Raw genomic sequence first — 26,128 nt, 5'->3', positions numbered from 1 at the left:
ACAATAGCAAAATTATTTGTTATTCAAAAATTCGTGGATTATGCATCTCTATTGTCAAATGCGAATATTGGAAAGTCAAGCGAAGCGGTGACTTCACAATTATGAACACTTTTCTGTGATAGCTCCACTTTCAGTGATATGCGATTCAATGATACGATAATTCTAAGAATTATCTGTCCGTTCACTTTTTAACCCATTCATAGATTGTATGATTGAATTCTTGTTTGAGAGCTTCCATTAAACAGATGGTATCGATTTCTATCGTCATCCAATATCTTTAATCGAAATATCATCAGTAAGATCATGTCAAGGATTTGAATCACACCTCTCTTTGAAAAGTATTGATCACTGGTATTTGTGACTTTTTGATATTGGTTACGTAATAACCACTCTTAAAATATTCGTCATCCCTTCTTAGGGGAGGGCTGTGAGCAATATTCTTTTTCGTCTTTTTATCAATATTAAGCAGCCAGTTGTTGGAGATCGCCTTCGTCAATCAAACTTTCATATTTGCTGTGTAGTCAGTTAGTAAAGCTTCGATATTTTTATTTTCTTGTGCGTACTTTCCAGTGACTAAACAAGTAGTACTTGGCTTTGCGTGCTTCCTAGTGACTAAATAAGTAGTATTTAGCTTTGCGGACTTCCCAGTAACCGAACAAGTGGTTCCAATACTGCTTGGACATCGCAGGACAACATCCTCTGCTTCGATCTCTGTCCACATTTAGAGTTTTCGCCTTTTATCCTCTTGACCTTTACAAATTTCCTCACTGCTTTGTCTGAGATCAACAGATAGAACAAACCAGTTTCATATGTATAGTGCATATCAACAGAAGAATAATTTTTTTGTGTATTCTTTTTTTATTGCTGCTTTCAGAATGTGCCATTATTAACTAAAACTGACTTTTCCTCTCACGATCATTTAAAAAAAATCCTTAATATTCATGAAAGAATCTACGTGGAGGTTTTTTTTAGGTTTAAAACCGTGTTTCCTAGCAAAGATTCGGTTTTTTTTAAATTATTGGTTTATTAACAGACGTTTTCTTACTTATCTCATAGAATCATCTTGATCAGATTTGTCAACATCATTACTTAAATATAAATCATTTTCTGGTATTTTTATTCTTTCTACAGCCTCTTAAATGTCTTATCTGTTATCTGTATCAGCGTACAAAAAGGCAGCTGTCATCGAGATTGAAAACATCAACTTTCTTCAACCCTTGTTCAATTTTAAGAGGATTTTTAATTTTTCTTCAAATGTTTACTCCGGCCATCACTTTAATGCATACAAATCTAATTGCAAAAGGAATGTGGTCATTTTTCGAAGTGAGTGGTATCTCATCTAACCAAATGAAAATGTTTGACTCTGACTATTTGAGAGAAGAGCACCTCTCAAACCACCTCTTATGAAACGAATTGAACAATGGCCATCAATAGAGACTTAACCGCTGAAGTGCAAGAAACAGACTCTTTCCTTATAATGACGATTTCCATAGAGCAGGCTTCTCTAAAAAAACCTAGGAGACAAACTTCATGTCCAAATCTCGGAAAATTCAGTCGGAAAAGAAAATGAATCGATAACGGAAAAAGATATAACTAAAACGAGATTACATTTTGAAGTCTGATAGTGTTTTTTTTTTTTTTTTTTTTTTTTTTTTTGTATATTATACATTCATAGGAGTTCAGTGGATAATAAACACTGATTTATATTCCAATCATTATCCGCTCCCGCTTCCTTTCCGAATATTCTATAAATATTCAACACAACAAAATAATCAACACCGGCTTACGGAGACAAACACCGCTCTTTGTATTTCACATTCCAAAATACGGGTGGCATTTTCCAAGGGGAACAAACGATTTATGTATTGTCAGCTTTCTAAGGAGGAAAATTTATTTTTTGTACAGGTACAGCTAAAAAGTAGTTAATACTGAAAGTAAACTTAAAGTACAATGAGTAAAAAGGAATTTCGCCAAACCAAAGGGAACTTTCTTTACAGACTTTGCTATTGCCGACAGTATCTTATTCATAAGTTTCAGTGCACTTTGCACATATTTCTGTGTAACACATTCATTAGAATTTTAAAACGGATTTTTGATTCAGTAGAGTTTTATTAGAGATTTTTAAATGAATATATTTTAATTTTTCAATCATTTTCTGAATAAATAATATAAATTTTCTTTTAATATCGTCCTATTAATTCAGTACCTGCTACGTAATTTTAATTTTCTTGGAATATTGAAAAAAAATTAATTGAATTGAAAATTCTTCGAATTTCTTCAGCTGCGAGAAACTGCGGCATTTGAGTTCTAGTATATTTTGTTTCTTTATAAGTGACTGGCATGACCATCATTTGGCTCTATAGGGATGTTTATACAGACACTCATGTCACAATTATCACAGATTTTTCTTTTGTCGCATGTATGAGAAGAGTGAGCACTGATTTGGACATTAACGAGGTTTGTCTATAAAATTTCGGATCCGCTGATTGATAAAACAAATTTTGTTGGAATCTAATTGAGTTTAATACTGAATGCAGCGAAGAAATTTCGTGATGATTGAATTCTTAATATTTGGAATTCTTCCCTGTTATTTCTGGGTTTATTTGCATTTTTTTCCCCCTTTCTTTTCGGATAATGAATGAGATCATCTGATGATTTCCATTTAGAAATACATGTGTCTGTGGCTCTCCTGATAGGTTATGGACTAGTTCATTTTCAGCGATTTGGGAGTGCCCTGGAAACCAAATGAATTCAATCGAAAGTATCCTGTAATGTCTTTTGAGATTTTATGAGTCGAAAAATAGATATCTTTGAAATGACTGCTTGAGAATTGGAAGGTTCTCAAGACAGACTAAATGTCAGTAAATAAAATACATTTTTTCGGTTGATTAACGGAAGTAATAATAGCATTTAAAATTTTAAGGGCTTCACCAGTGAGGCTACTGTTGTATATTAAAAGATCACGAGGCAGTTTTATCGGTAGTAAATTTTATAACATTGGTGCTTTTGAATAAAAAAAATAAATAATAATTTTTTTTATCAAACCGTCAGTTTCATGACAAATTTGTAAATTCTCTGCAATTAATTGCCTATGGTCAGTGACAATTAAAAATAATAATATTAACAAGGAAACACAGAGAGGATGCTACAATTTGTATTTATATGCGTTGCAGGATTGCTAAAAGAGCTTCATGCAATTCAATAAATTTCGATAATTATGGCAATATTTTGATGATTCCGAGATTATTCAAGTTCGAAGATGAGAAGGCTTCTATATATTATTTGCAAGATTTTTTTAACAATTTTTGATGGCAGGTGTTTTTTCTGAGGTTTAGTTAGTGTGTGGAGGCTAGAAAGTACTTGAATAACACAGTTGAGTGGATGAATCAGAAATTTTAATTACAGAATGATTGTACATTGTAAAAAGAAGATACAGAAATGTTTGGCAAGCCAGCTGTAAAAGGATGGAAATTAGCGTTCATCTAGATAATACTGTTGCGAAGCAGAAATCAAAGTATGTATAGTCCCCATCCCTAAAAAAATAGATCGTTTTGCAGTTTTGAAGATAAGGCGTCTGTATTCCAATCTGCTCCTAAAAAATTTTAATTTAATGATAGTAGCGGCATTCTCAGTAGTTGGCTACAATGAATTTGAGTATGTTCAATATTTTGAGATTTTATTTTATTTTATTTTCAGATAAAGAAATGCTATCTAAAAGAAAAATCGGGAGAAAAGTGATAAAGAATTTTAACTCTTTGTTTCCAGAGAATTTCGGCATGATAATACAGCGGTAACCGAAGCTAAAAGTTTATTGGATGCAATACAAGAAATGTCATTTATTTTATGTTTAATAGTGTTGCTTGCAATATTGTCCACAATTAACACTATCAATAAACTAATTCAAGCAAAAACAATTGTTCTTGGCTTTTAATCTATACTTATAATAAAGCTCAATGTGTGTGTGTGTATTGGCGCTCTACAGGCCAGGTCGTTTGACATACAGCTACCAAATTTGGTACATGTATACCTTAGAGGTCGGGAATGTGCACCTGGGGTCCCTTTTTTGAAATTTTAATTATCAATTAAAAACTAACTTTCTCGCCAAAATAATCTTCCATTTTCCCCAACGCCAAATGATTTAGGCTTTAGTTCTTTTTTTCTCCCAACAGTAATGAGGCTAGGATTAAGATTTTTCTGCGGATTATTTCAAACGATTCTGTTTATTTTCTTAATGTTTTATGCACTTAAAATTAAACATTGTTAATTAATCCATGTTTCAGATTCATTCTGAAGTACTTTTGAATTAAAATAACACAGAATAAAGGAAATTAAAAATGTATAATCTTCATAGCGTTACCCCAACTGGCGTAGAAAAATTCACGCATTTGCGTTACCGTAAAAGGCGAAGAAAATTCACGCATGCGCACTGTGTTCTGATTGTTGGCATGGCAACCATTATCAACGGACGATTTAAATTACTTTTAGGTTAGTTGCATGCTTTTGTAATTAAATTGTATTTATGTTAGTTATATATTTTTTTTATATATGCTTATAGTTTTAAGTACATCGTTTTTTAAGTAGTTTTTTTAACCTGTTTTCAACCGATTATTTTAAACGATTCATTTTATTTTCTTAGTGTTTGATGCATTTAAAATGAAACATTGTTAATGAATCGATCCGTTCATGATGAATCTGAGAAAATTTTGTTGACAAATTCTTGAGATATTACATAAATTAAGAAAGATATTCTTTAGTGCCCATAAAGTTTAAACGCTCAGTGACTCTATTATCAGTAATCATATTATTAAAAAAAATGCTTTGTTTCAGTAAAAAAATATTATTATATTAATTGCAGATTAATCCTTTACACTTTAATTTAAAGCATAAATTCTACGAGGGGTAACAGAAAATTAGAGAGATACATATCACGTTATGACTGAAGGCCTTTATAATATTATGAGTGAATTATATGACTATCAAAATTTGAAGTTTTAAAATATTTTGCTGAAGTATCTATTAAAGTTGGAATTGCATAAAATATTTAATTATTAAAGTTTTAACGAACATTAAGATTGGCGAACCGGCTGTTCACCAAAGGCGGCTAGTTTAATCATTAAAATTAAAACTGAAACCCAAAATTTAAGAACAAAATTCAATACATTTTTTTAGACAGACCAATAGTGACACCTCGTAATTTGAATATTTCAGAATATTTTCCTAAAAATAGAATTCGAAAAAGAAAAAGATTATATACCAAAATAGCAGAATAGGAACTTATTGAAAATCCTGTTGAGGAATTTAGTTATATTTTAATACTATAATTGATATTGTTATCATATATATAGAAAATGGATTTAAAAGTATTTCAAATTAATCACTGACATAAAAAAAACTTTAAAAATACATGAATTGGAAAAGTGTTCCAAATTTTTTTAAGAGTTTTGTATCAAAGAAGTAGTAGAAAACCCAATCCAGGTTTGCTACGAATGAAGGGGATGGAAATAACGTTAGAGGCATATTGTAATATATACTAAACAATAAATATAATTCTAAATGTATTAATTGAGTTAATTTTTTTTACTTTGAGAGTTACCATAACTAATGAGCGCTCTTTCAGAATATTTAAATTAATAAAGAATTGCCTTTGATCAATCATGTGTGCTGAACGCATAAATGCAATTCCTATATTAAGCATCGAAAAAGAAACTACAAAAAATTGTAATTTTTCTGAAGTTATTAATAGCAAAACAAAATCACATATTAAATAAAAATACAATAACATATTCGTGTTAATAATTTTTTTTACTGTAAAAAAAAGATAGGGCCCTTTATAGAGAAGGCCAGCTCGGTGAACACGATAACTCAAAGCACTGTGACCTAAACGGAAGAAATTTGTTACCTGGTCTTTATGCCAAATTTTTAGCTCCATCATTCTTTCAACGAAACTGATTCGCATGCAGTTTGTCTGTCGGCTTGAGGGCAAGTAAATATGATAGCTACAAAATGTAAAAAATGAGCTGGACAAGATTTGATGTACCCAATTTAAATATGTGACGAGTAGATCTGTGTCGAATGTTAAACCAAATCTGTCAACGGATCACTGTCTATCGGTTTTTTTACATTCTCATACGGGTCAACTCGATAACTGAAAAAAATATAATGTTTTAAATAAATGAAATTTGAATGAAATAACTGAAAATAAATATCTGAGCATTTTGACATTGGCAATCATGTCTTAAGTCCATTTTTTTTTAATCCGGGGAGGTGAGAGTGTAATACCTTTATCAGGGAGTATATGAGAAATCATTTATTTATTTAATAAAATACATCTCATTCAAATCCTTTGAGGATTGAATCAAATCCTTCCTTACGTAATCCTTCCTTTCAAATCCTTCCTTACGTAAAATTAATGAAGGAAGTAATTTTTTTATAAATACATTTTTTATTTTCAATGGTTCAGATGGGATCACACGAGGCCAACTATTGCTCGCAATAAAAGGTCACGCCTACCTCAGGAATATCACGTGACCACAACGGGACAATGGCAAATGGTTGCCTCGTCGGGACAACCATTTGCCATTGTTCCACCGACGTTGTCTCAACTGTTCACACGAGGACAATACAGGGAGAATAACAGAGTGACAACAATTGCGCGCAACAATTGGCTGCGTGTGAACCCACCTTTACTCTTTTGCTGTTTCAATCTGGCAATCCTATCTTTCTAGAAAATTAGTTAGCTGCTGGCAACAACTTGTAAATACTATTGCGTTAAGTTTAAAAATCACAATTTGTTCCTGCCATTGATTAAACTTAATTGATCGTAGATGTATCTCTGACATTGATTTTATTTTCCCTGATTTTATAAGTTTTATTTAATTGATCTCTTTAAGGTTTTCTGGTAAGTGAAGAATTTTATTTCATATTTTGAATTTGATTATAAGTTTTAACTAAAACTGCTTCCTAAAGACTAAATTTCTTTCTTAATAAGTAATTAATTAATAACACCCAGATGATTTATATGACTGAAATTGTTTTATCAGAATGGCTATTCTGCGTTTAATTCTATTCCAATATCGTATGAAACATAATATACTGATTTACATATTTTATAAACATTTAGACATAATATAGCCCTAATACTTGCAGATATTGCGCAGATTATGTTTCAGGAAATTGAAGCGATTCTCTATGAGTAAAAATTTTCTGATTACCTGGATTTGGGTCTTAAGAATGATATAAAAACTGATATTTCATTATTCAAAATACAAATAGTTATGAAGATTGTTATAGATACGGTATACAGACATGGAACATTTTCTAAACTCAGAAAATGTCTTAATTAAGTATGATGATTTATATCATATAAGATAATAAATATTGCATAACATATTTTGTGATGGTGTTTTAACTTGCTTGGATTAAAGAGTTAAATTGCAAGACTACTACTCGCATATCTAATATATTATACTTATCTTTTCCTGAACTAACACAAAGCTTAAAATGATATATTAGGTCTCAGTGTATAGAATTTACTTATTATTTCTGACATACCATATCCAGTTTATTTGAAAACATATATGTGTTTAAATTTTAAAGAATAATTAAAACAATATAGATTATGTGAAACTTTGAATGACCTTCATGCAAACTCATACCAAGCCTAATCGCCATTTTCGGCCAGATATCTAATGGAGAGCTTTATGCAGTAATAATATTAGAGGAAAATGACTTGCAGTTAACATTTAAATAAAATTTTGTTGAAATAAAAATTTTTAAAAAGTAAGTTTTATTTAACTTGCCACAGTCATGTCTGCAATGATAAAGATATAATGTTTATTACAACAAGTGATTAATTATCAAAAGAAATAGATCTATAGATATGTTATGTTAATCCACTGCTTGTGTTTCCTAATGACATAGATTAACTCTTAAATGGGGAGGGGAAATTTTAGGACTTAATTGGAGGTGCAGTCTAGCAGACTGCATTTTCTTTACACTCAAATTAAATTTTCTAATAAAAGTATTAGTATGAAAATATGTCAATATATTCTGCAGATATTTTTATTGATATATAAATATTTTTTAGAAAAAGTAATTGCATTGGGAAAATACATTTTCTTCTCAAATTACATCTTGCAACAAATAATATTCTTGAAAAAACATATTACTTATTATTTTTTGGATCATATTTATTTTTCCGGTATACAAAGGTATATATGTATATATAGAAAACAATATAAGAGAAAATTCAATAATTATATGAAAAATATAAAAAAATCGTCCTTTTTTTTTTATTGGTTTTCAAGGGTATTTTAAACATGCAGGTTAAGTACAAGTATAAAAATCAACTATAAATTCTGTAGATATTTCACTTGGTATATTAATATATTTTAGAAATTTTTCAAAATACATTATCACTAGAAAAATTGATTATATTTGAACATACACACCAGAATCAGCTAAGTGAGAACTTTCATCAAAAATTTTTTTTGTACAATTATCCTCATTGCTAAAATCACTTTCTGCTTCATTTGAAAGTCTCTGGAGCTCTGCTTTATGAGGATCAGTACATTGGATGATATTTCGAGCACCATCTATTAAGCCTTGCATAATATTGAACACTGAAAAGGAGGTGCGGTCTCGCAGACATTGCACTGCGATATACCTGAAATATTTTTTTTTAAGCATTCGCTGAAACCGACTGAAAAAATGCACACATCATGAAGTTCACAAAATGGGAAGCTACGGGGTCAATCTATTAGATTGAGCTAAAAATGGAATAGGGGTGACTGAAAGTCCATCTTTAACGGTCTGAAAGATTGCACCTCCCCAATTACAAGTCAAGCCTAAAGTTTACTAATGACAGGCAGTTAAGCCAAATGCTCACTTGTTGTATGTAGTTAATACACTGGTGCCACTAAACTTTAGAAATATTATTTAATCTCATTTTGGCCAACTTAACCAAATCATTTAACTCGTCAGCATACACATGGTATCATTTTCTTTTGCTTAGAAATTCTAGGAATTTATGATTATTTAATCTGTCATTCAATGTACCTTTTTTGGAAAGCTAGAAGATTAGAATAACAGAAATCAATAAAACATTATCTTATTTTTTACTGAAGACTTAGTCAAATCGTCTCCTGCATATGCCAATATTTCGGATTCTTTTAATAATTATAAATCTTCAATCGTTTAATGTTATAGTTATGACAATGTATGAACATAAGTAGTAGAGATTCAGAGATCTTCTTGCAAGTGTTCTTATTTATAGAGAAAATATATTTTAGATTCATAACATATTGATGAAATTTTTGAAAAGTGAACATGATGCAAAATCGAACGAAATATAAGATTCTGAACACTAGAAGATCTGATTGAAAATCTTTTCCTGCTCATGAAAAAAAGTAGTAATTCCTTTTATGAAATATATTCTCTTATAATATGAATGAATTGTCTTAAAATGTATTTTAAAAATTCATTTTATTCTGAATGAGAAACAACAAAATTGTTTGAGTATATATATGAAAGATAAAATTTACGAATTTTCTAAGGTGTATACTTAAGCTTTTTACCCAAAAAATTTTTTTAATTAAATTATGTATAAAATATAGATTTTTTTTAATTATTATTCTTTTAAAATTTTTATATGGAATTTTTTTAAATAAGTTGTCTGCATTTAGTTTTGGTTTATTATATTAAAAACTTCATTTTTGTCTTAAATAGAACATATCTGCATAAAAAAAAATAATATTCATATATTCTGACATCTTCTATTTTCATACAAATGGAGAGTAAGATATGGAGTAAGTGCCTGAAAATTGGGGGTCAAAATGACCTTGCATATATGCTAATGTTCAAGAAATAGGTACTTATGCTGAAGGTTGAAGTACTTTTATATTAACTGCAGATCAGCAATAAATTGCCAAAAACAACTTCTAAGATGCCATATTTATTGAAATCACAAATTAACCTCAAAAGATTTAATGTTAGCCATAGTCAGAATTTAAATGTTTATCTGTGATGTGCAGTTATGCATACTTGATTTCATCAGCAACAATAAAAAAAACAATGACATCTTAAGGTGGCTGAATATGCGAGTTTTGATTGGATATCCTGGTTATTAAAACACCGATATCTGGGAGGAAGAGTATGAAATTACTGTCTTGCATTCTGATGGGAAATTTCATTAATAAAAAATATGAATAAAAATTTACTGAATTTGATTTTACATATGTATCTTAATTGCTTTCAATCTGTATTTTAGTTGTACATACAACAGGAGCAGTTGGTAGTGAAGGACTTTCAGATATAGAAGTTGAAAGCATTAATCAAAAAATAAAGATTGTAATGATCTTATAAGCCCAATAAATAGTAAAAGCAACTATTGTAAAATAAAAAAAATACTTGTGCATTAATAACGTGTCATTGGCAAAGATAGATTAACAAGGCATTTTTTTTTCGCAGTTACGATTACAGGGTTACTACTGCACCGAGAGAATCAGGAAAAATACTAAAAATTTAAAAGTTCCATTAAAACTGGAAAAATATTGGAAATTTTAAGTCCTTTGTTGTTGTTTTTTTCCCATCTAAAAAAAATATCTGATTTTTGAAGAATAAAAGATCATAGCCCCAATACCAAAAACAAAACAACTGTGTAATTGCCGAAACTCTCCCCTATTCTAATTGCTTCCACTTTTTATGTAAAGATCAATCTAATTTCAGAGACAGTTATTCTCTTCTCGAGATTCTGGAATTGCAGTGAGGATGTGCGAGACTGCTGTAACTGTTTGAAAGAATGGAATAAATTTCTCTGATGAGAAGAGAGGGTAATATTCAGTCTGTGGGAACATTGCTGTAATATTTAGTCACTTGCATGAGAACTTATAGAATTATTTATTATTTGAGTAACTGTGAGCTTATTCAAAGTAGATTAGAAATTTTTAAACAATGAGCTGTTCAAAATCCATATTTAATATGGATTGTACAAATAAAAATATCAATAATGACTTTGCTGAGTGGATTAGAGAAGTGCAAAATGCTGCATACTGCTTGCTTTGTATGAAGATAGTGAGCTTAAGTAATATGTGAAAACAAGTACTAATAGTCATGCCAAAAGAGGAAATATAAAATTGTGTATAGTTTAAAGTCATAATTGATATTAATAAGGAAGTACGGAAGATGATATATCAATTCTGAAAACCTCAAATCTGATGTCCAAAAATAAGCAGATTTGGAACTTTTTAGTTGAAGAACTATCTTTAAAGCTGAGCTTTTATGCTCGTCAAAACTTGTTACATTACATTTGTCCTTTAATGCGTTCAAAGATATATTTAAAATAATTTCACACTGATGGTGGGATATGATAGTGGGATAGCCAAAAAATATATGTTACATTGTACAAAAATGTCGAACATTTTTTGTTATGAATTAGCGCCATTTTTGAAACAATCTCTTAAGAAATCTTTAATAATAAAAAAAATTAATATATTTTAATGAAACTTTGAATCGTATTTCATAAAAATGTCAAATGAATCTGATTGTAAGATATTGATGCGAATCAACCAATAGTCTCTATTAGATATTGAAATTCATCATTTTTAAGGCATACCAATGCTCAAGAATTGTTTGAGAATTTTAAGGAAGTTATATTAATTTTTTTATATATATAGTTAGTTTTACAAATTTATATGGATGGGCCAAATGTAAATTAAAAATTTTAAAAATATGTCAAAAAAGAACTTTTGTGCAAAAATAATTATAAAATTTTAGTGCTAGATATTTTTGAACTACCTATAATTCAAGGAGCATTTCAGTATGGACATCTACTCAATGAAAAATAGATGTTTTACTAAGAACAGTTTATAGAATATTCTAAAATCTAGTTGGACAGCCGATTTCTTGGAAGTTGCAGTAGGAAATTGTAGAATTTAGTGTATTGTAGTGTTAAATGTATTGTACTGTATATACTATTGAATTGTAGAGTTCTTGGAAGTTACAATAAGGAAATGCATTATAGTGTATTAAAATAATTAACATTTGCTTAGTTTGAGCTATGAATAATTTATATTTTCATAAAAGTTAACATTGCAAAATGTGTTCTTGCCATTTATACTATGTAGTAATGATGCAATCCCTGATACTGGCAAGGATTTTCTGTAGTTTTCTGTATATGCAGTTACTTATTATTTGGAGTAAAATTTTTATTGTTTTCAGGTATATACAAGAAACAAAGTTTATTTTTCCATTCCTTCTAATACAGTTTTAAATTTGCTGATAGAGTTTAAAGAAATTTTTTTAATTCAAATTTCAATTCTTCAAAGAATTTTCTTTATTTAAAAAAATGTCAAATTTTAGTTGGCTTTTTAATTGTGTTAAATTTAAATATAAATGACAGGAAAATGATAATTATCATATAGTTATCATTTTACTCTCTCTAATTGATTGCCTTTAGCTGTTGTCATATAATGCTTGTTTAAAACTGTGTATCTGATAAAACATTAAATGAAATGAATCTTTGGGCTATTTTCTAATAAACTGGAAGTTACTAAAATATATGCAAATATGCTAAATGCAACATGACTATACAAGTTAGTCAAAAACTTAAAGTTACACAAGTTCTTGATGGAGAATTTATTGCATATTTTAATTCCTGTATAGTTCATAAAAAAAGTATTGTATTTTGTGTGATAAATGACAAAATCAATAAACTTTTTTAAGCTATATTGTATTGGATCTCTGATAATTGACATCTTATCCTTCTATTCCAGATACTTGATTATCTACTTATATTCCTGGTAGAGTCCAATATACTTCTCATTTTCATTCGTTGTAATCAGCATAAAAGGTGACAGTTCCCATGACTTTAAAGATGTAAGTATTTTCTACATCTGCTCATAGCAATGCAGGTCTAAAATTTTATGTGCCGTTTTTAAGACTTTTCAAAATCAATATTTATAGAAAATCCATGAAATTTCTCATATTTCTTTTATTTTTTACTTGGAAATTGATTTATTGAGGAAGGTGTTGTTTATATTAACCTTTACACTGTTATTTACAGAAAATCCTCTTGCTCTAGAGACTTTAGAAAATAAACAGTCGTTTTCCTCTTTTACAAATAATTAGTGGATAAAATTGTGGTTTCCTTTGACTACTTTTGAAGTTCTAATTTTTCCATATTTTTAAAGTATCCATCGTATAGTGGAATGACTGATAATATATTAAATAAATATAAATTTATATTTTAACAATTTCTATCTTCAGTAATTACTAACCGCTGTAACCCATGACTTTGCCTGTGTTTATCTATTCCATATGTAAAGTACGAGAAAGAAAACACCAAATAGTTTTATGTTGAATAATTTTTCTATACAACCTCTGAAGAATCTTGGACATGCAGCTGTAAATTATTACTAATGTAAAAGATTTTGGATAGCAAACATTTTTCAGTGCAATTTGGTTTTAATGTTGACCAAAAAGCGCCAAGAAAAAATGTTGTCAAATAGATTCGTGTGCACAATATGATTAATACGATTAAAATCATTAAATTAAAAAATCATTTTTCCTTTTACCAATCTTTTTGTTTTTAAATTGATATACGATTTCTTGGACCTAATAATATATAATTGGCTGTTCTATGTTCATACTGGCTTTTTTAAAAGAGGTTTTAGTACTTTTCAGTTAGCCGGGTGCAAGCAGAAAGTCACCAAATAATTTAGACTTTGCCCCACTCACCCAAAAAACGCTATCGGAAATAGTTGTAGGGTTAGGTTTGTATGCAAGTTATACAGGTCTTGGTGACAATTTTTTGACGCAGGTTTAGATTATTTGGCGACCTTCCACTTGTTCTCGGCTAACCGAAAAATATTGCGATTTTTATTTTAAGAGATGAATTGCATTAAGAAAAGGCAGTCTAAAGGCTCTTTTTTTGACAGATAATAAGCTTATGATTTAATACTTGGTGTAATGATACATATGGACATCTGAATGTAAATTGCTGCTATAAAAAGAAAAGAAAAAAAGAGAAATTCAGATAATATGCTAATAAATAATTTCCATGGAATAAAATGTATTCAACATATTGAATGTCAACACGTATATGAATGAATATATATTTAAAAATACTTTTGATTATGTGCACTTATTTTTATTGCAGAACTATTTTTGACTACCTAAGAACAAACAATTTTTAAAAACGTATTATTCACTGGATGTGTTAAAATCTGAAAAATGGTAAAATACGAGATAAAATTACTCCTAAACTGTTTAAGAAATTGCAAATATTTTAACCCTTTTAACATCTTAGCAATTTTCAAGCCCTTTAACATCCAGACTTTCTCGGCATGTCTCTGGAAGACATGGACTCTTCCAAGCTGAGGGGCAGTTACTCCATGAGGTCCAAAGTAATAAATCTATTATTGTTCTACTTCGAGCAATTTCTTTGCAGTTTTCTGAAAACAAGCATTTTCTACCACCTAAGATTTTTATTCTAATGTATTTGCATTTTTTGGTATAAAGCATTTTGTTTATTGACTTTTTGGGCTATTTTTTGTTACAAAATATTTGAAATTTATTTTATAATATAATTCAAAATGTCGCATTTTTTTTTTTTTTTTTTTTTTTTTTTTTAAATTTTGTATTAGGTTTCCAAACCATTTAGGTCATTGAAATAAAAACTGGCAATAAAATTAGTCTCAAAAAGATCTTTATTTTCCATCTAATTTTCAATATACTTAGAATATTAATTCAATTTTTTGCCAAAATTAAACAATATATCATATATTAGTATGTATATTTTTTTTTACATAGCAATATATGACATGCATAGTGTATATATCAATGCAATTAGGATATTTTTTACATAGTATAGATGTCAATGCGATTCAGTAATAGACAAGGTAATGTTTTAAGTCTTCATTTAACAGCAAAATAAAAACATCTATTGAATAAAAAATTTTCAAAGGCATCTTGAAAATAATATGTTCTTTTAACACTCAGCTTTTTTATAGTATCTTCAGTACTACATATTTTAAAATATTACTTTGAATCTTCAATCATAATGCAAAGAGATAAAATTTAATTAAAATTCTTTTCACATGTTGTTTCCAAAAACTTACGCATTGTTGTTTTTACTTAAATCATCAAAAAAGAATGCGAGATAAATATACATTCCAAAAATATCTTCATTTTGCTAAAAAATTTTACAAGTCTTAAAATTTTTGTCAAACCAACAGACTGCAATTACGTCAAACGTTATATATCTTGTCTATCAAAGCAATTCAATAGATGTGGTAACATGTTTTTAAAACTTCACTTAATATTGACACTCAAAAGTTTGTTCAATAAAATGCAGGACAAAAAATTATACTTAGCGAAATATATTTCACAAATATATTCCTTCAGTTTTCAGCCTTAACATATTACTTTAGTTCATCAGAAATATTACTTTTTTAGTATAAACCTTCCTGTTAAATTTTTCAAGCTGAATTTCTGATTTTAAAATGTTATTTTAAATTTTCTATATTATTGTCAAGACAAGATCCTATTGCAATGAAATAAAATGCATTTTTAAACGAAAGTTTCATATTAAATTTCCACAAATTTACGCATGAGTGAATACGCGTAAATTTTTAGTAAATCATTTTTCAATCATTGAAAGTTTAGTTACTGGACTGCTAACCAAAAGGTCCCAGGTTCTATCCTCGCTCATTCACCTACCGCTTCATTGGTGACCTCGAACGATGAACCTTCAACCATCGTAACAGCCGTTGTGGTGCCATCTACCCGCAACCAAAGGCATCGGACTCGCTTGACGCAGCAAAACCAAAGTCGTCGGATTCATTTGACTAGCAACCCAAAGTCACCAGACACACTTGGCGCATCAGCACCCACACATGCTCGCCATAACGCTTGGCGCTATTCAAACTGGGTACAGGCCCATTAAGACAACAGCTACTAAATACATCACCACTCAACATCCATATCGTGCGTCTCACCTCCGACTCACTGGAGGGAGAGTACTGTGGTGAATAGCATATAAGCCAGTTAACAACTCTTCTACCCGAACGATCGTTTTTGGTATAATGGTTTGGTTACTGGACTGCTAACCACAAGGTTCCAGGTTCTATCCTCGTGCATTGCCATTCCGCTTCAAACAAATAATAAGCTTTTAAATGCAAAAATTGCTCTGATAATACAAAAACCAACTCACAGTATGTAAAATAAAGAATAGCAATTCACAACTGAAGAGAAATTTTCAGAATGGCATTCGTACAAGGAACTCGGTATTTATATAACTTATCTCACTCTATGAAGGAGGGAAAAGGTCCTTCGAAGACAGAATAAAACTCTGTTAATGTAAAATGACTTCCTTCCACAGTAACGAGTTGCTACCCATTTTCTGAGAAAATTGTGATGTGATTAGACCACAGTATCAATACAATAGTTTGTCTTTATATCATTACAATAGTCTTATTATTGAAAAGAGCTTCTGATTCTGAAAAATAAACAATGTATCAGCATCCTTATATATCATTCATGATTAACAGAGAACTTCAGTAGAAAATTTCTTTTATTGTAAATAGCCATAAAATCTTTCTAATTTTCAGCTAACAACCCTAGGAAATAGGAACTAAAACCCTTTCAAAACACAAAATATGTGCATATATCCTATTTAGTGAATCCCTCCTCAATCCTACCGCCTTAAGGCACAGGGAAATCTGCTGTGAAAAAGCAGCAATCGTTCAGAATTCCTAGATTGCTTAACACAACATCTGCTTTTAATATATATCGTCCTTAAAATGGAAGTGGACGACTGAAATCGATCCACTTGGAGGTTAAGCCAAAATTTCCAGACCACCTCGCGGGAAGCGAGAGGGTTAAGAGTGTCCAATAGTAAATTACAGCATGCGCATATTAAGATGACGAGGTATGTGTAATGAAACTAAAAAAGTGTAGAAAATATTAAAAGTTTGAAAAGAATTATTTCATCTAAGTTAAGATGTAAAATGTTAGTTTAAAACTAGAGCATTCTTGTAGAATATAAAAGACTCAAAAATTTTATGTAAAATTGTTATTTTCATGATTGATTATTTTTAAAACTTAAAAACTGCTATAATTTTACATCTAAAATGTTAATGAGAAATTTAAAGGCACAGAAGGCAAGGTAAGTGCCACAAAGAAAATTATTACACCTGTTAAGGCATTGAGAGTTTTGTTGAATGTTATTCCTTATATAAGATTTTTATTGATACGGTTTTTAATAAATTTTATTTTGAATGGAATCCAGATACTAATAAATTCAAATTATGCAGTAACAAAACTATTTTTATAACTTATTATTATTATGGCTGTACTTGTAACATTTGTAATTATTGGCCATAAAACTTAAAAATATTTAAGAAATTGTGTTCAGTGTGTACACTTTTTAAAATTTTTTAATATTGTTTAAAAACATGTTTTGCTCCTATCTTTCCATTTTAATCCTTAATTCTTATTAAAGATTAAAATGGCATAGAATCAATTCAATGGTAGATAGAATCAATAGTAAATTCAAACCAAGCATAATTGACTGTTAAATACTTTTTCCCTTGGGAAGGGAAACGGGCAATGAGTTCTTTAAATTAAATCTTTTATTTATTTTCATGGTATTATTCAAAATGTTCCATTTTTTAAAAAAATTGTCATTTTTTCCTAATGTTTAAAAAGAAAATTTTGTATTAAATCCATCACCAGGCTATGATTTAATCTGAACTGGAAGATAGAAAACAGGAAAAAGGGATTTAGCCATTGGTATATGAAAAGGGGAAGGGGGGGGAAACCCACAATACTCAGAAAAAATTTATAATGATGTTTGAATTCAAATGGGTGAAAGATAATTATTTGTTAAAAATTGAAATTTATATGTATAATATAAATAATTTTATGAAAAAGTGTTCCATTTTTAAAAATTCTTTTTAAAGTGATATATGAGATCCATGACCAGGTTATGATTTACTCTGAATAGGATGGTAGAAAATAGGAAAGAACATAGACCAACAGATATTCATTGCATCGTGCAGAATAATCATGGTTTGTAAATTCAGTGGATTATATGTTAAGATTTAGAATTATTCATAAAAACTTCAAATATGGATACTAGCGTTCTATTTACCAAAGTTAACAAAAAATAGCTCTTAAAATATTAATTTAAAATTATTTGGTAAGTTTAATAATTTCTTGTAGTTAATTTTTTGAGTAGTTGCATAATAATGTTAAAATTATTTTAACAGCAGTATTTTCCTGCAGCTCTTTATAGATATAAATACATGTATGGTATCCTAGGTCTACCATAAGGTTTCTTTTTAGACTTTAAGGGTTTCACGATCGAAGCTGATTTTAAATAGTTTTACATATAAGCTTTAACACCATTCGATAGCATATATTCAGTTCTTATCAAATGAGAAAATCTGAATTTTCATAATACAAAATAGTAGAATAGCCAGGAGGAATGTTCCCAGTATTTCATCTTATTGTAGATCATTTCAGTGATTTTCTTTAAAAACAATTATATATTGCATGTTTTATTTTCCAATTCTGGTCTTTATTTTTTTAAGAATTTCATTTGCATGTATGTGTGTGTTTGGGGAAAGGGGGGGGGAGCTGAAATTTACATTGCATGCTGCAAGGAAGAAAAGTTTTTATAATACTGGTAATTATTTTATTTGATGCTTTATTTCAATTTATTTCTTATTCTAAGCATGTTCAGAACTTCAAAAAGTGAGGTTGGAAGAAATAAATAAATGGGTATTAGCTGCTTATATTTTCTAAAAATAACCACAAAATCATTATTGATTATGAATCATACATTAATTTATCAATAAGTATATTGTCCAATTTATCTATATATAAGTGTTAAATTGGCACTTCTATTGTTTCCACTGTTACTTGTGTTTGAATATAAGACAACTTTTGGTTGAAACAAGTATTCAAAATTATAGAAGAAATATTGTTAATTGCTGACTGTTTCATTTTTCTCTATTGTCAGTGGCAGTGCATGTTCTACTTTGGTTCATCTAAGAGTTGGTAGAATTCTTGAGATGTTCATGGATTCCTTATAAATTTTGTGTCATTATATTTAGAAATGAATTAATTTCAACTTACTGCCAAAATTTGACTTGCGGGGGAATCAGACGAAGGATTAAATTAGGTAACTAGCTGAATTATAAGTCCTAATTATTTTTGTAATATTCTTTTCATCTCATAGATATTCTTACTTCCTGGGTTAATTTTATGGAAATTACTGATTAACTTTTTTTAATTGATCAAAATTTTAGATGACATATTATGCATATTAATATTACTCAACTAGGGAACTTAACTTTAAATGCAGCTCATTGTTTTGAGATTGAGATACATCTCCTTTATAATTGGATTTTTTTTAATGATTTTAGATATCTTTTGCTTTATAAAAATAATGCTTTCAATGAAATAGTTATAAGCAGTTTTGTAGAACTGCAATGTATTTAAAATAATGATAAATTGGATACTTTTCAGTGAATAAACCTAATTTTGACTTTTAATATTTCAAAATTATTAATAATGTTTGACTTAAAATAATAGGTCCAATTATTCTGAGTACAACCATTTATAAATTTAGCTAGAAAAAAAAAACTTGCTTCTTTAAATTAATTCTGTAAACAATCATTTTTAATGAAATTGAAGAAATGTTTTAAAATCCTTTCAATCTTTTTTTTTTCTTTTTTTTTTTTTTAACTGAATAAAGTCTTATAAAGTTTAATCTTAAAGGTAAGTTTAAAATTACTGCTGGTTAATTGAAGACTAAAGTGAAGTGAAGGTTAAATCAACTCAACTCACCAGCATTTCTTTTTTGTCAAAATTCTTAAGAAATGGGGAAAAAATAATTTTAATTTTTAGAGTAATGTTTGAGATAATGAATTAAAAAGATTTAATTTTTAAATTAAATTTCATATAAAATTTATCTTCATTAAAAAGTTTTCTTCAAGTGAAACAAAATTATTAGTCATCTAAATTATTTAAAATTAATTGGATAAAACCAAAAATGTTAGAAGTTCAAATATGACTTATTGTGAAATATAAGATTAAATGAAAAATACTGGAATGATTAATTTCCAAATATTAATAGAAAACTCTTTGTGATGCCTTTTTTTTTTCTTCCCCCTATTGAACTTATTCTATTGAACTCAGATAGTTCACTAGAGAGTTTGATTATTTTGTTATTTGAAAAGTTAAATAAATAATTCCAATGTGCATAAATATTTAAATTTTTTAATAATAAATAATATTTGTGAAAATACAAGATTGCTGTATTTGAAAAAAGAGATTAGTGATAAAAATATTTCTTTTCTTTTTTAAATGATTGCCTTCCAAATATGGAACAATTGTCTAATTATTACTTATATTATCTAATAATTTTTTTAAATTACTGAATTGTTACTTAGTGCAGTTTTTAAATTGTTAGTTAGTGCAGTTTTTAAAGTTATAAGATAAACTAATATATTCTGTTGAAAAGTTTGCAGGTTTAAATATTTAAAAATTCAATTTTCAGCTTCTTAAAATTGAGTCCATTCTATTGGTATAAAAATGGAACTTGCTGTGCAGACAGATAATTTAAGAGTGGGAGCATATATATGGCATGCAACCTCCAGAAATTTTTTTCATTTTAAACATTTATAATATTTGTATGCATTAATGTGATAAACAATGTTTAAATGTTAGAATTGTTTAGATTTTATTTATAATTTGGCTAATAATTAATTTTAATGAGGCAATTACAATTTTATTATTTCTTCTGTGTCCAAAATTTGTCTTTTATGAAGTCGGAAAATACAGGAAATGCATTTGATTAGATTTCAACGATTTAGTAGTTTTCAATCTATACTTAAGATAGATTAAAGTGTGAATCTACTAAATTCCAGGCTTATACTTAGTTAACCAACCCTAGAGACAAGACTAATTTCTTTATTTTTCCTTAATATTATATTTATTTTGGCATTAATTTTATCTTTAATGCTTTGTAAAATTTACTTTAATTACTATAAATTATTAATGATTGATTGTCTATTGTAAAGTTTCATTATCTCTTTTTGCGTGAGAAATTTTGTTTCATTTCAGATGGAAAAATTTTGTCAATCTCTCTCTTTTTCTCCAATCAATGATTTTATGATCTCAGAATTGAAAAATAACTAAACAAGTGGAACTCTATTTTCTTGTTGATAAGAAATTCAATTTTCGCATGAAAATATTAAAGAATTTTGAAAGACTAATGAAAGTTTTTACTTGAGAGTTGCCATCTTCTTTTTAAAAAGCATTGCTCTTTAGAAAATATTTTTTTTATTTGTTTATGACTTCTGAATTAAAGGATTTTTATATCTCAGTTTAATAACATCCAAAATTTGTATGTAAAAATTGATTTTTCATTGTGTGAACTGATGGAAACTGATTTTTGAGCAGTTTATTATGTCTTGTTATATTCCATTGGGTTATTTTTAATTGATGGAATAGTTTGGGTTTTTTTTTAATGTTTTGAAAAAGAAAACTGTTGATAGTAATAATGAAGTCTTGAATATTTTTACTATGGAATAATTTTATTTTTCCTTTAATCATTTCATATGAAATTAAATGAATTCATTATCAACCAATTAGCTATAAATGGTGGAATGATTTTTTTTTTTTTTTTTTTTTTTTGTTTTAAAATGTGATGTTTAGAATATTGCAGTTTTAAAAGTAGCTATTTTTCATCATTTTTTTTAACATCTATATTGATATAAAAGATATTTCAGTCATTCATTTCAAAAATGCAGATTAATAAAAAAATTTCTTTAAATATTTGGAATATTTTATGGTAAAAGAAATTTATTGTAACAGAGAAACATTCATATTTTTCTGTTGTAACAAATTTGTTTTACCATGAAATATCTCAACTGTAAGCGTCGTACCATTTGCAACTCAACTCCACATCAATTCAGATTTCGTTTTCTTGATGTAAATATGCTTTTAAAACTTTTTTATGTAAATATTCGCAATTAAAGTGTTCTCTCATATCACATCCATAGTAATTATTGCAGATACTTTAAATTAACATAAACTGTCTGGCATTTCTATGTAATTTTCTGAATTTGTTTTTAGCATTACCTTTTATTCTAAGACAGAATAATAATAAATATATGATAATTGTTGTATCATATATATAAATATTGCTTTCAAAGATGTCGCAAAATATTTTAATATATTTATTATTACAATTCAAGATTTGTCCTTATCTTAACAATTTAAAATTAATAAATTTCCTCTTTGAGCATTTATATGTTTAATTTTAATCTGGTAATATATATGTAAATTTCTATAGTTGCTGTTTTTATTGTAATACTTGTTTTAATTATTGTACAAATTTTACATTGTTAAAGTTTTGATTTTGATGAAATTGGTTATATTCATATGGTGCATGGTGTATAGTATTCATCCATAGAAAAATAGTATATCTATTTAAATTTTCTACGTATTTGAATTGATTGATCATAAATATTTTATTCATTCCAATGTTATTTTTCCTAAAACTTCATTAAAGTTGTAGGTAGAATTGTTTGATATTTTTTGAAGAGTTTTAGATTGACATTTTTTTTTATGCTGAAAATTCAATATTGCATTAATTACGTTTCTTAATTTTTTAATGTAAATGTCTATATCATTTTGTTTAAAAATTGCAATATCTAATTATTTTTAGTATGTTGTATTATAACCTTTGTTAAAAATTCAATATTTTGAAATATTGCAAATGTAAAATTATGTTCATTTCTGTTAGGGATCATATATTTTTCTTTTGCATTTTTGTTTCCTAAACTCTTCAAATGCCCTTCTGAAACCGTATATACTTCCTTCGGGAAGGGTTGTACCGTGGTTGGTGATGGTCCTTAGGACTCAACCACAGTTCCCGCCAATGTTGCTTTTGCTGCGGTCCGGTCATTCAGTTTTCTTTATACGTGTGCCTTCGGCGTGTCGGAGAGTCAGTGATATGACTTTCCTTTTTTTCTTCAGCTGATTTAATAACTCGAAAAATATCTCAAATCCATTTGGAAACTATTTTGGATTCGTTGCATTTTTTTAAGTTATCTAATATTTTGTTTGAATTTAATAAATGTTCATAATCAGTTAAATACACTTTATTTTTATATATTTTGTGATTTGTTCGTATTGCCTTTTGTTCCATTTATTATTGAGATTACTAAGACTGGTGGTAATTCTAGTTATCTAGGCATGCCTTGTGTTACAAATCTATAATGTTGCTTCCAAGTGAAATTCAAATGTAAGAAAGACAAGTTTACGGATGCCGGATCATTGACCTCCGGGATTGGCTACCATTTGACGACAAAATGGAAGATTCTAGAAGCTCCAAGAATTTTGGCATAAGGACCAATAGGAGGCGAATATTAGCTATCCTTCGAGAAGTTTCTATGCTCAGTGTCGGAAACTGAAAGGCCAACAGGATCATTTGAAGTCAGTCGTATAGTTAAGCAGAGTTTACATTAAGCTAGCTACAATCCAACCATTAAGATCATGCATATGCAGAAATTGTACATTAGCAAGTACAGGGTGGTCAAAAGAAAAAAAAAAAACTTCCCCTATATATGAAACCCTAGCGGCCTATCCGCTCAACCAATCGAACCAAAATTTCAGACATGGTTGTTTGAAAGTATGCGCTGGAGATTTGATGTTTCTGAACAACACAGGGTTCATGGTTACGGTTACCGTGAGAGAATTTCGAAATTTTCGAATGGCAACGCCCATTTTTTCCTTGCGCAAATTGATCAGCGTATTGAAAAACCACAAATGGTGTTGGAACGATTAGCGTGTGACGAAAATTGCCGCCGTAAAGCATATGCAAAGAAGAGCATTATAAAGGACCAATGACAACACAGAGAGGAAAGAGAAAAAAAGTTTTCATTGGAATGGAAAGTTAAAATTACAGGTTTTCAACGTGTTCATCTTCGCAGGCGACAACGCATTGCATTCGGGAGATGGTGGATAACAATGTCGAACGTAACATGAAAGGAGGAATCTGCATAACTTCACGTATTATCACATCTTTGCAATTCTGACTCTGTTGCAGAATTCCGTTATTCCTGAATTGCAGCAACGAAATGTCATTAGGGACATTGTATGGATGCAAGATGGGGCTCCTCCACACGTCGCCCACTGTGTTCGGCCAGTGCTGCAACAACACTTTGGTGATAGTCATCTCTAGTGACTTTGCAGTTTTGTGACCACCGTGATCCCCCAACTCACTCCTATGGATTTCTGGTTCTGGGGTTATTTGAAATCTAAGGTGTACACGCCTGATCCACGAGATGTGTCAGAATTGCAAGATGCCATAACACGTGAAGTTATGCAGATTCCTCCTTTCATGTTACGTTCGGCATTGTTGTCCACAATCTCCCGAATGCAATGCGTTGTCGCCTGCGAAGGTGAACACGTTGAAAACCTGTAATTAGTTATAACTATCCATTCCAATAAACTTTTTTTTTCTCTTTCCTCTCTGTGTTGTCATTGGCCCTTTATAACGCTCTTCTTTGCATATGCTTTACGGCTGCAATTTTCGTCACACGCTAATCGTTCCAACGCCATTTGTGGTTTTTCAATACGCGGATCAATTTGCGCAAAGAAAAAGTGGGTGTTACCGTTCTAAAATTTCAAAATTCTCTCACTGTAACCGTAACCATGAATCCTGTGTTGTTTAGAATCATCACAATCTCCAGCGCATACCTTCAAAGAACCATGTCTGAAATTTCGGTTCGATTGGTTGAGCGGATAGGCCGCTGGGTTTCATATATAGGGGAAGGTTTTTTTTGACCACCCTGTACTTGTCGCGTCGAGACAAGCATTTGCTATTGTTCGCTCTCTCTCAGCGCATGTGTGAATTTATTGGAATTGTATAACTGGCTGAGTGTAAACCTATATTTAGTCAGCAAAGAGTCAGTTGTGTCAGTCCAGCTAAGCGCAAGCGTTGAATGGAGTTCAAATGATGAGCGAAGTGAGGATTGAGCCGTGCGCCGAATCCGAGAGTCAAGTATTGAAAGTAGCATCGAGCCGCGTGCTGGGTGAACACTGAAGCAAGGAGACAGTGGTGAATAGCAAACGTTTGGAGGGACGTGAATAGTTGCATGGACTCTCTTCCTGCTGTGTTCTGTTTGGCCGCATTGTGTACTTTTGTTTTGTTTAATACTAATTTTTATGAACTACTGTTTGTTGCAAGTGCTGTTTATTTCTTGTGTACGTCTTGGCCGTGTTTTGTCGTTTGTGGGTTTGTGTTTAATAAACGTCCTTATTTGTTACTTGTCAATAGACTTATTATTATAATAATAAGTCTATTGACTATTCCACCATACACTCACTATTGCGAACCCATTTGAACTGTGTTTTGATATCATAAAGAAATTGTTTCGTTATTAATTGGTCCTTTTTGTATTTTGCAAAGACTTATTTTTGAAATTTAGGAAAGGCTATAAAACTTGTGCACACATTCTTTTTATATTTAAAACATTTGTTGATAACGGAACCTTGTGCAAAGTGATGCCTTTTGGATTAACTTCGATTTTGCATTTTTTTTTTTTTTACTTAATTTTGAATAATTAATATATTTACAGTAAAAAAAATAAATAAATTTATCTTTGACGATGTAGGTGAGATTAGAAAATATACAGTAACTTGGCAGTATAAAATTTAAATGAAAATTTAACTTAAAATGGTTGTTCTTAACTATATTCCTTGCATTCCTTACTTCATTTATAAAGATTTATTCAACTGCGGCTGAGCAACAACAAAATGAAAATATTAAATTAAAACAAACATATTAGTAGGGACTTTACTTTCTTATTTGTGGATAAGGTTTTTGCACAGTATTTTTAAACTTGATTTTTTTTCACTTATTGTTTCTATCCTCCATTATTGTAAAAAAAAATTTCTGTGGCAGAAAAACGTCTGAAACTTTGCTTTTAACATCTCTGGTAAGAAAGAAGATTCCATTTCTTCCCTATGCCACTGCGAAATGAATTTGCTTATGCGCATGCTTATCAGCTAAAATCGATACCGATTGGAATCACAATACACTTTAAAA

The 26,128-nt window shown here is 29.3% G+C and overlaps 1 long non-coding RNA gene across 1 annotated transcript; it reads left to right on the top strand.

The window, feature by feature from the left end:
- Positions 1-6,756: 6,756 nt before the first annotated feature.
- On the top strand, positions 6,757-23,593 carry LOC129984452 (uncharacterized). Its single transcript, XR_008785489.1, has 3 exons — positions 6,757-6,898; positions 12,771-12,873; positions 23,262-23,593. It is a non-coding gene; the product is annotated as an uncharacterized LOC129984452 (long non-coding RNA).
- Positions 23,594-26,128: the final 2,535 nt, after the last annotated feature.

This window comes from Argiope bruennichi, chromosome 9 (genome assembly GCF_947563725.1).
Source record: "Argiope bruennichi chromosome 9, qqArgBrue1.1, whole genome shotgun sequence".
Taxonomy (NCBI): domain Eukaryota; kingdom Metazoa; phylum Arthropoda; class Arachnida; order Araneae; family Araneidae; genus Argiope; species Argiope bruennichi.
Note: the sequence above shows the minus strand (reverse complement) of the source record. Positions and strands in the feature narration are given on the sequence as shown.